Raw genomic sequence first — 13,473 nt, 5'->3', positions numbered from 1 at the left:
ATGGGCATGTTTTACTGAAGACTCTTTCATAAAATGAGAATTTTATTAAGATTATTAATGTGATAATGAAGCAGATGCTGACTTTGTTTGTAATGTACTAAAATAACTGCCCTGACTTTGAATATTTACATTTATTTTATTTGTTAAATGTCCTCACCTTATTAGAAAAGAATATGCAAGACATATTTGGAGAATGGAACAAGTGAGATTTTAGGAAATGGAACAAGAGTAGGGGCAATATAATTCTCTAGAATGTTAAGCATTTACCTCCTTCAAAGGCAAAGGGAACAATATGGATGCTTTAATGTATCTGAGATGTTTCCAGCTTGCTGAGAATGAACCTGATTGTGTATCAAAGTCAAAGTTTCCTTCTAATTGACTTTGAACAGTAAAAGGATTTTACTAAATGGCTCTGGAATATAGTCATCTCAAACTGAGATCACTGGCCTCGTAGTCTTGAACTTTCAGAGTTTGGGAAGTTTCTAGTACTCATAAGGAACTGTGGTCCAGGCAGGTTAATGGACTTTTACATGATGATGGTATAAATGTCATTTAAAAAAAAATTTAGTCTTATCTTTAGTTTAAATTTTTGCGTTCTGAAGGTACTTGATTTTCATAAAAATCTGAAAATATTTATATATAATATATAACAAATACCACTTATGACTGAGTTTTGGCAAAAAGAAGGGAAAAAAATCAAATTTGAACCTGACCAAGACTCTACATCTTAGTAATAATTTATAAGAAATTTAAGAGAAAGAAGAATATGTTAGATCATATCATGGGGATGCAATCAGCAAAATCCAGACAGTGGGAAACTCTACTGGGTAAAGAATTTTGTTTTTTCAACATACAAAAATAATTGTGAAAAGGGAAGCTTTAAATTAAAGAAAGCAAACTTAACAGACATAACAATCTAATGTCAATCTTATTTATAAAAGTGTGCGTGTGTGTGTGTGTGTGTGTGTGTGTGAAACAAACAGGGAAATGTGAACAATAATTCCTTTTTTGATGATATTAAATAACTTTGTTAGAATTATTAATTTATTTTTCCAAATTAATAACTTTTTGTTTTTTAAATTTTTTTCCAGTTTCTTGAGGTATAATTGACAAATAAGAGTGTATGTATTTGAGATGTACAACATGATGATTCGATATATGTATATAGTAACAAATAATTACCATAATCAAGTTAGTTAACCCATCTATCACCTCACCTAGTTACCATTTTGTATGTATGGTGAGAGTATTTAAAATCTACTCACTTAGCAAATTTTAAGTATACAATACAGAATTGCCAACCATAGTAATATTAAAATTTTTTAGGTATTATGGCTTTTATAGAGAGTTCTTATCTTTAAAAGATACAAACTATAATATTTATAGATAAAATGATGGATGTCTGAGATCTGCTTGAAAATAATCTGACTAGCATGGGGTACACAGTGGATAGGGGTATAGAGAAAACAAAATTGTCCATATGCTAATAATTATCGAGAGTGGGTAATGGGCTCATTGGGTTCATTAAACGATTCTCTCAGCATTTGTGTATGTTTGAAAATGTCCATAATAAAAAGTTAGAAAATTTATTGAACATTAAGCTAAAATATCCATGAAGGCTAGAATTGTCTGTCTTATTTACCCTTGAAACTCCAGAACATAGAATAGTAGGTATATAGTAGTGTCCCCATAAATATTGTTAGAATTTATTAATTAACAATATTTGATATTCTATGCTTGAATCTGGAGTTTCATTTGCAAGAAAATGCCTTCATGAAACCTCTGAGAAGTAGAATTCATTAGACCTTAACAGAGGGTGGCAGAGCAAAGAATAAACTCACTCTACTTATTGCATTAATTTCTTTTATGTCCCAACCATGCCTTGGTTTTAAACAGTCCTTTCAATATGAGGCTGTGAACAATAGCCTGACTATTAAAGAGATCTGCCCAAAACTCTTCTAGAGTCATCCTGAGGGCTATTCATCTAAACTTCTAAAATACCCAGCAAGTTAATCAACTTTTGTTTAGAAATTAAATATGTAAGGTATTCCACTATATGCTTGGGGTAAACTAAATCGTTGGTCCTCGAGAAGCTAAACTCGGCCAGACGCGGTGGCTCTTGGCCAGGTGTGGTGGCTCACGCCTATAATCCTAGCACTCTGGGAGGCCAAGGTGGGAGGATAGCTCGAGGTCAGGATTTCGAGACCAGCCTGAGCAAGAGCGAGACCCCCATCTCTACTAAAAAATAGAAAGAAATTAACTGGACAACTAAAAATATATAGAAAAAATTAGCCAGGCATGGTGGCTCATGCCTGTAGTCCCAGCAACTCGGGAGGCTGAGGCAGAAGGATTGCTTGAGCCTAGGAGTTTGAGGTTGCTGTGAGCTAGGCTGATGCCATGGCACTCTAGCCAGGGTAAAAGAGCGAGACTCTATCTCAAAAAAAAAAAAAAAAAAAAGAAGCTAAACTCTATGATGTAGATGAGGAACTTACACTCTACATAGATACCTATCCAAACATTTTTAGGAGATCTTTGCCCGTGAGATATTGGGGACTTCCCCCACCCCTTTAACTTACTGTCTTAAAGCAAAGTTAGAGCATCTGAACTATCGTGGGATTATTGGTTATTTGAGTCAGCTGCTATATTCACATGACACTACTCTAAGATATATAACCTAATATGTTTGAAATAAGGGTTTTATAATTGACATTACCCTGACTTTGGTTGTGGTGTTTTCTTTAAAATCTCACTTTGCTTGATAGACCCAGGTAGTCCTACACAAAGATGGAGCTAAATAATGCTAGATGGTGGTCAGGAGTGGTGGCTCTTGCCTATAATCCCAGCACTTTGGAAGGGCGTGGAGGGGGGATCCCTTGAGGACAGAAGTTCAAGATCAGCCTGATTAACATAACGAGACCCCGTCTCTACAATCAATTAAAAAAAAAAAATTAGCCAGGTGTGGTGGTGCATACCTGTAGTCCCAGCTACTCAGGAGGCTGAGGTGGAGGAGGATTGCATGAGCCCAGAAGTTTGAGGTTGCTGTGAGCTATGATGACACCGCTACCACTGCATTCCAGCCTGGGCAACAGAGCAAGACCCTGTCTTAAAAACAATAGTGCTGGATGCTGGATATAGATTATTTTTTGATGTTTTTTGTTGTCACTGTTGGTTTTTGATTTTGTTTTGTTTTGTTTTGTTTTTGTCACTGTCCTAGGCAGAAATCTATTCCAAATTATGATGGATTTCTGACTAATCATTTGAAAAATGGCCTTCTGTTTGCCAAAAGTTTAATCATATTTTTTATTGTGTTATAATAAAAATTTCCACTTTTTTTCCTTTAAAATCTAATTTTTTTTAAGATTAAACCTGCAGAATAGAAGGTTGTTATCCTTTAACTATTAAAAAGGGAAAAAAACTCAAAACCCAAGAATGTGATTATAACTTGGTCTAGCCATGAGAATTCATGACTCCAACCCACACACAAGACCAAATTTTATTAGTGTACAGTTTGTACTGTATGCTCCTACATTTCAGTTTGTCATGCCTTAAAAATGTGCTTTTTTACTTGGATAAATAATTTAAAAATTACCCAATGGCTAAGGTTGTTTTGTGTCTGATTTCTACCACGTGGCTGTACAACTTTTGAGAATGTGTGATCAGTGCCAAACAAGAACAGAACTTTACCAACTGTAGCTCCTTTAGCAGAGTGTTGGTTTTTGGGCTCTGTCTCCCACTGAGGATTTTATCCTTACATAGAGTGTGTCTATTTTTTATTTTGCAAGTCTAACTAACAATTTTATTCTAGTCTGTCACTGGGTTTTGACAGTGTTAGTTTTGAGCAGACTTTTCAATGAACCCACAAAAGTTAACATATTAAAAATAAGATATAATGGTTGTATACCTACATGATGAGTGCGATGCGCACTGTCTGGGGAATGGACACTCTTGAAGCTCTGACTCGGGCGGATGGGGGGGCATGGGCAATATACATAACCTGAACTTTTATACCCCCATAATAAGCTGAAATAAAAAAATAAAAGAATAAAAAATAAATAAGAATAAGGTATACACAACAAAAGAGTAGGCATCTATATGTTTAGAATCATGCCTACAGAGGTGGTCTGGTTGGTTCTATCACTAAGTACCCCACCTATTTAAGAATTCACCACCAAAGACCAGTTCATCTCCTCATTCTCATGTTAATTCACCAAAATCAGACAACTCTAAACACATACACACACACACACATACACCCCCCATAAACCCTTTTTAAAGCCATATCAATACAAAAATTCAATTAGAAAGCCTAAACGTGTCATCATCAACCAAATCCATTGATCAAGCCCAGTGCTCAGTCAGGAAAAAGGCAGTATCTTTGTGTGTCTATTTTAAACTTCACAGAAACACAATTTTTTTTGAAAGAACTCTTAAACTCAGATTAGTTTAATTGACGCAAGATAGTCTTTGACCAATCATACTGATGCACAGAAAAGAAAGGCTTGGCACACTATCTCAGCAGCCCCGTAGCATGTATTCAGTTCATTGCCGTTATCAATAACATAAACATTTTAGTGATGTGTGGCCATTGGAAATCTAACAGTCCCCTATGGCTCTCATTGCAGATGTTCTGGCTCTGCTAATGCTTCCACCAGTAACCGACTGACTCTCTGTATGTCTCTTCTCAAGAGAGAAAATTTGATTTGCTCATGCAAGCACTATGCATGACAGAGAATTTTAATGGCTCAAGCCTTCTCCTTAGCCTCTGGAAAGTTTATTGATAGCCACTTCTGGTCAGATCCCAATCCTGAGTTGATTCGGCTGGGCCCAGGGAGATAGAGTCATCACCTGGGTCGAAGTCCAGTAGACTCTAAGAAACCACTCATTGAGGTATGGCTAGACTTCTGAGGCTTTTTAAAAGAATGAATTGTAATTTGCAAACTACTTAGGGACATGAGCTGTCTGTTATAAGAAAAACAGAAAAATATTTTATTATGTAGATACCCACAAGTGCCATCATCATGTATTTGTGAATAAAAATCTATTATATTTCAATGTTTAGAAATTTTGTAATAAGCACTTACTACTGAGAAACAAAATTATCACTACTGCTCTTCTTAACAACTAAAACATAATAGATGTTTCTCTATTCATTCAGCAAATATTTATTATATGCTTATTATATGATAGACACCATTAGATATGGAGGATACAAGAGAGAAAATATAGACATAAAGCTTATGGTCTTGTTGCAGATGTAGGTGTGCAAGTTGGCAAATTTAATAGTGTTATGCAGGCTACAATAGGGAAAACACAGGAATACTTTCGGGTTACCCAGGACAGGAATTTAACTGTAATTTGGGTCATCTGGGAGAGCTACCTACAGATAATTACGCATAAACAGCAGCCACCTAGAATTGGGGTATGAGAGAGAAACAAATACAGAATAATGTCCAAGTTCCTGCCTTGAGGGATCAGATGGATGACAGTGATATTCACAAGGGGAAAAAATCCAGGAGGAACAGAAGATTTAGAGGAAGATAATGCATTTAGTTTTGAACATGTTGAGTTAGAAGTATTTGAGGAATCTCCAAGCGGATTGGAACAGCAGGTAGATAGACACATAGTTCTGGATCTGCTAAGAACTAGGTCTATGCTGGAGATGAAGCTGTGGGATTGATTCTTCAGCCTATAAAAGGTACCTGAAGTCATGAGAGTGAATGAGCTCACCCAGGGAGACTGGATAGAATGAGAGGAAAAAAGACCTAAAAGGCAAAACCCTGAGAAACACCCTTATGCAAGGGTAAGTGACAGGAAAAGATTGGCTAGTGATAAGAAAGAATAGGAAAACCAAGGGATTGACAAGGGCAGTTGAATAAGATAGAAGTAGAAGCCATATGATAGTGAATAAAGGTTTTATTAGACAATGAGGAAGAGTCATTATGCATGGATTTTTTTTCAAAAAAACTATTTGTCTCTCAAAAGGGAGGAAGTCCAGTATAGAGTGAGACACAGCAGAGGTAACAAGTCAATAGAGCAAAATTCCTGAAAGTAGGGAGAAGCTGGGATCCAGACAGTATATGGAGAAATTAGCTTCAAATGGAAGGAGAAGCATCTCTTACACTGTGAAACAAAAAGAAAGAAAGAGAAGAAAAAAAGACAATAGAAGGGTTTGTGAATGCAACTACATATCTAATTTTGGTAGTGGAAAGTTCCCATCTTACTAATAATTTTTATATCATGATGTTTAACAATATGCTTGTAACTTGTAAATCTTGTTTTACACTAATATTTTTATTCAACATAATTCATGTAGTTAAAATGATTTTTCTCTTTTTGGACAGTTTTTTAGAATTTTTCATATTTAAAACATTGCTTTGAAATATAAAGTACCCAAGTATACAAATATTTTACATCACATAAACAGTTTCATTTTTATTTATACCTTGCATAGTTTCTGCCTTCTTAGTGAACCATTAGTGTGCTGTTATGATTTTTCTCTAATGTATAGAAAATTCTAAATTTTAAATTTAGCTCTATTTCCAGGAATATAGCTTAGGCTGTATTAGTGGCTTAAGGAATAAAATAATCAGAAGTATAAGCAAAATGTTTGTAAAAAGATATTTTTTGCATCATTGTTCATTCTAAGGAATATTGAATACAAAATAAAATTCAAACAGGCAGAGGATGGGTGAGTGTATTATGATTAATAAAATAAATACAATTTAAAATAATATATACAAGGAATTTAAATAATATAAATATTCATGACAGTGATTAATAAAATTAGTACACAAATTTGTAAATACAATAGGATTTTTGTTGTTAAATATAACCATACACTAGAAAAATATAGATTATTTGATAAATTGTTATCTATTTTGATTCATACTTTTTCTTCTAGTTACCTGTGCTTTCTAAAATGGAAATGTAAAAATTTTATAAGCAGCCAAAAGTTTAATTGTATTATGAGAAATATATTTTTGGATTATTATATTTTGAAAAACATATGGTTAGATTGTTTCCAATTACTAAACTTTCAGATGATATGCATATCTTGAAACAAGTCTATTGTTTCATCTTATGTGTCAGACCTGATATTTACCTAGCTATCCTTAGATATTTTGCTATAAAAATGCTTTCTTTATGTTCTAAATTTGCCAGTAACTTTTCTTTTTCTGAGAGTTAAAACATTTACGTGTAATAAAGGGAGTTCAGGATAAATGCAAAGGCAAAAAAAAGATCAATAGTGTTTAATTTAAGATTTATTGTGTTTAACATGAATCACCTCCCTCTGCCTTTCCTCTGGGTCTTTCCAGTTGGAACTCCTCGCTTGGTCTGTGCCATAAGTCCGAGTACGGTATGTACTGTACCTGTACTGGAGCGTTTTATTATTTGTTAGAATTTTTCCTAGTGCTAGGTCATTTTGGGCAGGAAGTCGCTGCCAGTTAGAAAGAGGCAGAAAGGAAAGCAAAAATAATGTACTCTAAAACGGGTGGTATTTGCAAGTTGCACCCAGCTGTTATTTTAAACCGTCGAGAGCTGGGTTTGGTGGTGGCAGCCGCATCTACCCTGGAGCGTGTCATTGAAGAGAACTAGGCATTACAGGAGCCACAAGCAGACTGTGCAATTAGGGTTAGGTGAAAGGATTGGGTAATCCTGCAATAGTCACTGTTACATAACACATCAGTCGCTGCCCAGGCATATGAGCGGTAACTGAATATTATAGCGGGAAATGTTAGTGTTGCTGCAGCCAAGGGTCACTAGCTGTTTCCATTATAAACCTTATTTTGTAGTTGGTTTATAACCCAGACAGCTTAATTTACATCAGGCTGAAACCTGGCATTCAAACTAGAAGCCTAGCGGCACTTTTTTTCTTCAATAATAGAATTTTGAGCTAGAAGGCGCCAGAGAGATCACCTAGTCCAACTTCTATTTTACAGATAAGATAGAGGCATATAGAGAGAGTGAGACATACAATATCATACAGTTACCTAGAGGCAGAACCAAACAGGTTTTTCTGCCCAAAATAAAACAAAACAAAAACAGTCTCCTTTATCATCCCATGCTAATTTAATTTATTTTTAATATATAAGGGAGCTGGAGGAATGTAAGAGGTGTTGACTGTTGACTCTCTTACACTCACCAGGGATTCCACTTAACATTTGGACTGACTTGCCCAGGGAAATACAATTCATTCAGTGGCACAACAGGAAAGCACTCCGGCCATCTTTTGTGGCTATTTTGCATTTTTATATCCTTTTCCCTCTAGTCCTATCCCATTGTCTACGTGGTTGATTCATTTACTATCTGAAAAGGAATGATTGTTAAACCATTAATACATGGGGCTAGTTTCCTCCATTCTCATGATCATAAAGTGAATCATAAATTGCACTGGAAAAGAAAGAAGGGTTACGTAGCCAGGATCATGTTTCTATAAAACCAGTTAGTTAAAAAGTGAGTTCGAGCAGTCAACCACACAATCATTGTACCTCCATGATATCCAGAGAAAAGTGTTGTGGTGGATTATTTTTGTTTGATAAATTCCAACAATTATTTTTTCAATATTAGATAAAGTCAGAATTTTTTATGTAAATGAAGTGATGACATTTTCTTGAACTATGTGTTAACATCTAGTTGGCTGGAATTTAAATTTTATATATATCTATATATCTATATAGATATAGATGTCATGACTTCATGTATAGCTAAATTTCCTAAAATCCAACCCAGAAGAACATCCTACGTTGATTTTACCATAGTCCAGTATTCAGAAGACACTTGTTCTCCCAGACCTGAAAGAACACTGGACCATGGCAGTGGAGTGGGACTTTTAAAAAGTTGATGTCATAAAATCAGCATTTTAAAATCTAGTTCTATGCCCATCATACAGTTAATACTCCCTCCTCTCTCTATTTTCACCTCTTTGTTTCTACCAAGATGGTGGACCTTTTTTTGGACTTATCTTTTTCCTCTGCTGGATGGTAAGTTCCTTTGAGTATAGGACCCATGCGCTTCTGCCTCTCACATACCACACCCGTACTGAGAAATAGTGTTTTTCGTGTGGCATATACATAATCAAAATTTATCATATTTGTAATGTTATTTTCTTGGAGACACACCTCTGCAGAGTATTGGATTATTATATTAACAGGTGTCATCTCCTATAGAAGAATATGATGATAAAATGAACTAAGCCCAATTTAAGTTTAAAACAGAAGAAAGAGGAACATGCTGAAGAGCCTTAGACTTTGACTTTTGTTTATAAGGAGTCAGAAATGAGTTGGAACACAGAAATTAGAATTACCAGTGTATAATTTGCTAAATGTAACCCAACCAAGAGTTTATCTATTGTTTGTAATTTTATGCTATTTTTTACATCTATTCCCAAATTAAGATGATTGTATTTTTTTTATTTTTGTTTAGGCTTTGTTTGTGATCATTATTATTCTGTAAGTTTATGACACTGACAGCTTGAAATTCCTATAAACCACAAAAACCATACTGAGGAAGTGGGTGGTAATTGGCAAAAGGAAAGCATAATATGGAAAGAATTAGTCAAAGGCTGTTGTAATAATTTGGCTCAGTTAGAGGATTCATTTGTTTTGCATTTCTTGTCCAATGTATTATAACATTATTGGAGATGACTTCATAGGTCAAGTGTCACTAAGAAACCTCATATTTTTATTTAGCCTGAAGAGATCCAAACTTGCCAGAAAGTCAATATTTATCAGGGTCACTTCATTTAATATTTTTATTTTCTCCATAACCTAATGCCCATTTCAGGAGTTGACAACTTTAGTCAGGGGTTTAGTTACCCTCAGTTTGTCAGAAATGGTGTGTGCCACCAACCTAACTTCTTGTTGCTAAGAGTGAGAGTAGCCAAAGTGTTTTTTCACTGAAGAGCATGTCTCTGTGGCTTAAAAGCTGAGGTAAGAGCATCACTGTCAGGTTTCAGTGGTGTTTGGGGTCCTATTTTAGGAATTTGGGGCTATCGAATTGAGCATTTAGATCTTACATGAAACATGTGTCTTTAAGAAAAATCCATGTGCAGACACTCAAATTGCATAACAAAAACCTACATGCATTACAAGGAGTTTGACATGCAAATGAACTTTTCTCTGCTATTCGGTTTCAAAGCCACCAAAACGGAAAATTGGTTTGGGATGAAACGAAAACTGTGTGTAATCCTTGTAAATCTGAACTCAAGTCACCCTGGAAGAAGTGGAAAAAACTGACTCATCATCCCAAAAGACCATTATATGTCTCTGGTATGTACCTACCCCAAAGCCTTGCTGTTCTATCATCACAGAAGTTCAGAACATGCATGAAACTCCATGCTCACCACATTTCCAGCCTATATGAAAATCTATCTTGTGATTTCTAGGAACCTATATAATTTCAACAATCCTGAGAATAATTCTACAATAAAATGTGTCTCATGAATGAGATTTAGTGATATTGCTCAACTGTTCAATTATAGACATATACATGGATGTAATCACATATTTGTATGGAAGATGAATATATGAATATATTTGTCCCAATTCTTTGCTCAAATATTTAGGATTCTTCCATTATATATTATATTTCATTACCTGTTACTGGTGCTACCTTATGCCTTATATATTGTCAGTATATATAATAGCAGTTTAATATCCAAAACACTTTCATATTTATCATCTGGTTTTCAACTGTCTTTTTGGTTCTCATTCGGGGAGATTTTCCTTGAAATGACTTTATTTTCCAGATCACTAATTAGGTCTTTTACGAGTACTATTTTATTCTTTCAGCACCTTTATGAATAATTTTATTTCCACAATCATGGTTTTACAATATTTTCTTTCTAGAAGCATAGTTTTAAATTCTAAGAAACATTTTGGTTTTCTGATTATTCTTTTTGCCTAGCAGCATATTTTTGTTTTATTGGTATAATATTCTCTGGAATACTGTTGAGGATGATTTTTAAAAATTTTCCTTTCATAAGAATTCTTTTTTTTTCCTCTGTGATACTGGTTTTCTTCTTTATTCTTGGTTTTCTCCCAAAACTGGATGGTTTGTGTGTACCTATGTTTATGTGTATGAAAAGAGGACAGAAGAGAAGGAGAAAAAATACAAGGAAATGGTATGTTGATTTCTCTACTGACCAGGTTCATTACCCTCCCAGAGTCTACATTGCGGTATTTAAAACCACAGTATGTGGGAGAGGAAAAGTCATGACTCACACTTATGGATGAGTCTTAAGTGAAGGTTAATTTGACTTCCTAAATCTGTATACTTTGATTCAGCAATTCCATTTCTAGAGGTTTACATTACGGGAAGAGTCAAGGTTATAAGTACAAAGGATTAGGTTCAAGAATGTTCATCACAGTCATAACAATGCAAGAATAAAAGAATGCAATGTCAAAATTAATGTGCAGGATAAATAAGCGATGGTGATTCCAGTAATGGAAGAAAATGTAGCTCCTAGAAGTTATGTCTTAAGCACTATTTAAGAAAAGAAAGAAATGCTCACACAATAATATTGGTAAAAAGAGAAAGTTCCTAATAGTCTAAACAATGTGATTCTGTTTAGAAAAACAAGACAAAGGAAATGTGTGTGTGTATATGTACTAAAATGAAATACACCAAAATATTAACTGTGGTTATTATTGATAGTAAGCACATTATGGTGGTGGTTGTGTTTTGTTTCATTGTAATATATGATTTCTCTTATTTGTAATGCATAACTTCTAAGATTTCATTACATAATGTTTAATATATATAAAATATATGTAATATATGTAATATATGTATGTAAGTTTTAAAACATAATAATAAAATAACAGTGAACCATTTCCAGGTTCAGGAACTGGAGTATTACCAATAACTTTGAATCTAGTGAGAAATACTTGTGTATTTCTCCATATCTCATCTTCCTGTTCCCAAAGGTAACCACTCTCTTGAATATTGAGTTTATGGTTCCTTTGCTTTTTTTGTTTGCTTTTGTTTTTTAAAATATGTTCCTTAACAAGGTATAGTTTAATCTTTCTTGTTTTTGAGACTTATAAAATTGAATCATATCATATGCAATCTTTTGTCACTTTTACCCCACATATATTTCAAAACTTCCTCACTTTCACTCCTGTATGATATTCCGTCATGTGACTATACCCCTATTTATGTTTCATATTTTCTCTTCATGGTCATTTGAGTTCAAGTATTTTTTCATCATATGAGTAATGGCATCATGAAAATTACTGTGACTTTCTCAAGATTCAGGGCACATGTGAAAAGACTTCTCTAGATGTTAACTCGGAATAGAATAGTGGGGGCATGTATTATGTGCATACTAGTTTTATATTGCAGTGTTAAATTGTTATCTCCTAACAACCATGGGTAAGAATTTCCATAGCTCATTTGTTAATGATAGTCATTGTCATACTTAAGTTATACCCATTTAGTGGATATAAAATAGTGTCCCATTATACCATGAAATTGCATTACTGCATTATTGATGATTTTAGCATCTCCATATATTTTTGGTTATCCAGTTTTTCTCCTCTGGGGAAAAATGCCTATTTATGTATTTGGCCACTTTTTCCATTAGGTTCTTGGTCTTTTCTTACAAATAGTAGGAGTTGTACTAGGAGATATTTGGTGGGTTTTTTAAATATATATAATCTTGTGCCAATTTTATGTGTGGCTGATGTCTTCTTCTAATTTATGGCCTGTATTTAACTTGTTAAAATATCTTATAATGGACAGTAATTCTTCATTTTAATGAATTCAAGTTGTCAAACTTGTATTTTTTAGGTGGTGTTTCTTTTTGCTTTTCAATGTATTGCTTTTTAAATTTTTTTTAAATTTTTAATTATGGGTACAGAATAGTTGTATATCTTTATAGGGTACATGTGATATTTTGATACAAGCATACAATGTATGTCAATCAAATCAGGGTAATTGGGGTATCCATCACCTCAAGCATCCATCACTTCTTTGTATTAGGAACATTCCAATTTCACCCTTTTAGTTATTTTAAAGTATACCTAACTTATTGTTGATTATAGTCACTTTGTTGTGCTATCAAATATTGTTCATTCTATCCAATTATCTGACTATATTTTTGTACCCATTAACCATCCTCACTTTATCCCCCTCTCCCCACTACCCTTCCTAACCTTTGGTAACCATCATTCTACCTTCTGTCTCCATGAGATCAATTGTTTTAATATTTAGTTCCCACATATGAGTGAGAGCATGTGAGATTTGTCTTTCTGTGCTTGACTTATTTCACTTAACATAATGTTCTCCAGTTCCATCCATGTTGTTGCAAATGGAAGGATTTCATTCTTTTTTACAGCTATATAATATTCCATTGTATATATGTACCACAATTTCTTTATCCATTCGTCTGTTGGTGGACACTTAGGTTGATTCCAAATCTTGGCTATTGTGAATGATGCTGCAGTAAATGTGGAAATGCAGATATATTTT

The sequence above is a fragment of the Eulemur rufifrons genome, chromosome 15 (assembly GCF_041146395.1).
Source record: "Eulemur rufifrons isolate Redbay chromosome 15, OSU_ERuf_1, whole genome shotgun sequence".
NCBI classification, from domain to species: Eukaryota; Metazoa; Chordata; class Mammalia; order Primates; family Lemuridae; genus Eulemur; species Eulemur rufifrons.
Note: the sequence above shows the minus strand (reverse complement) of the source record.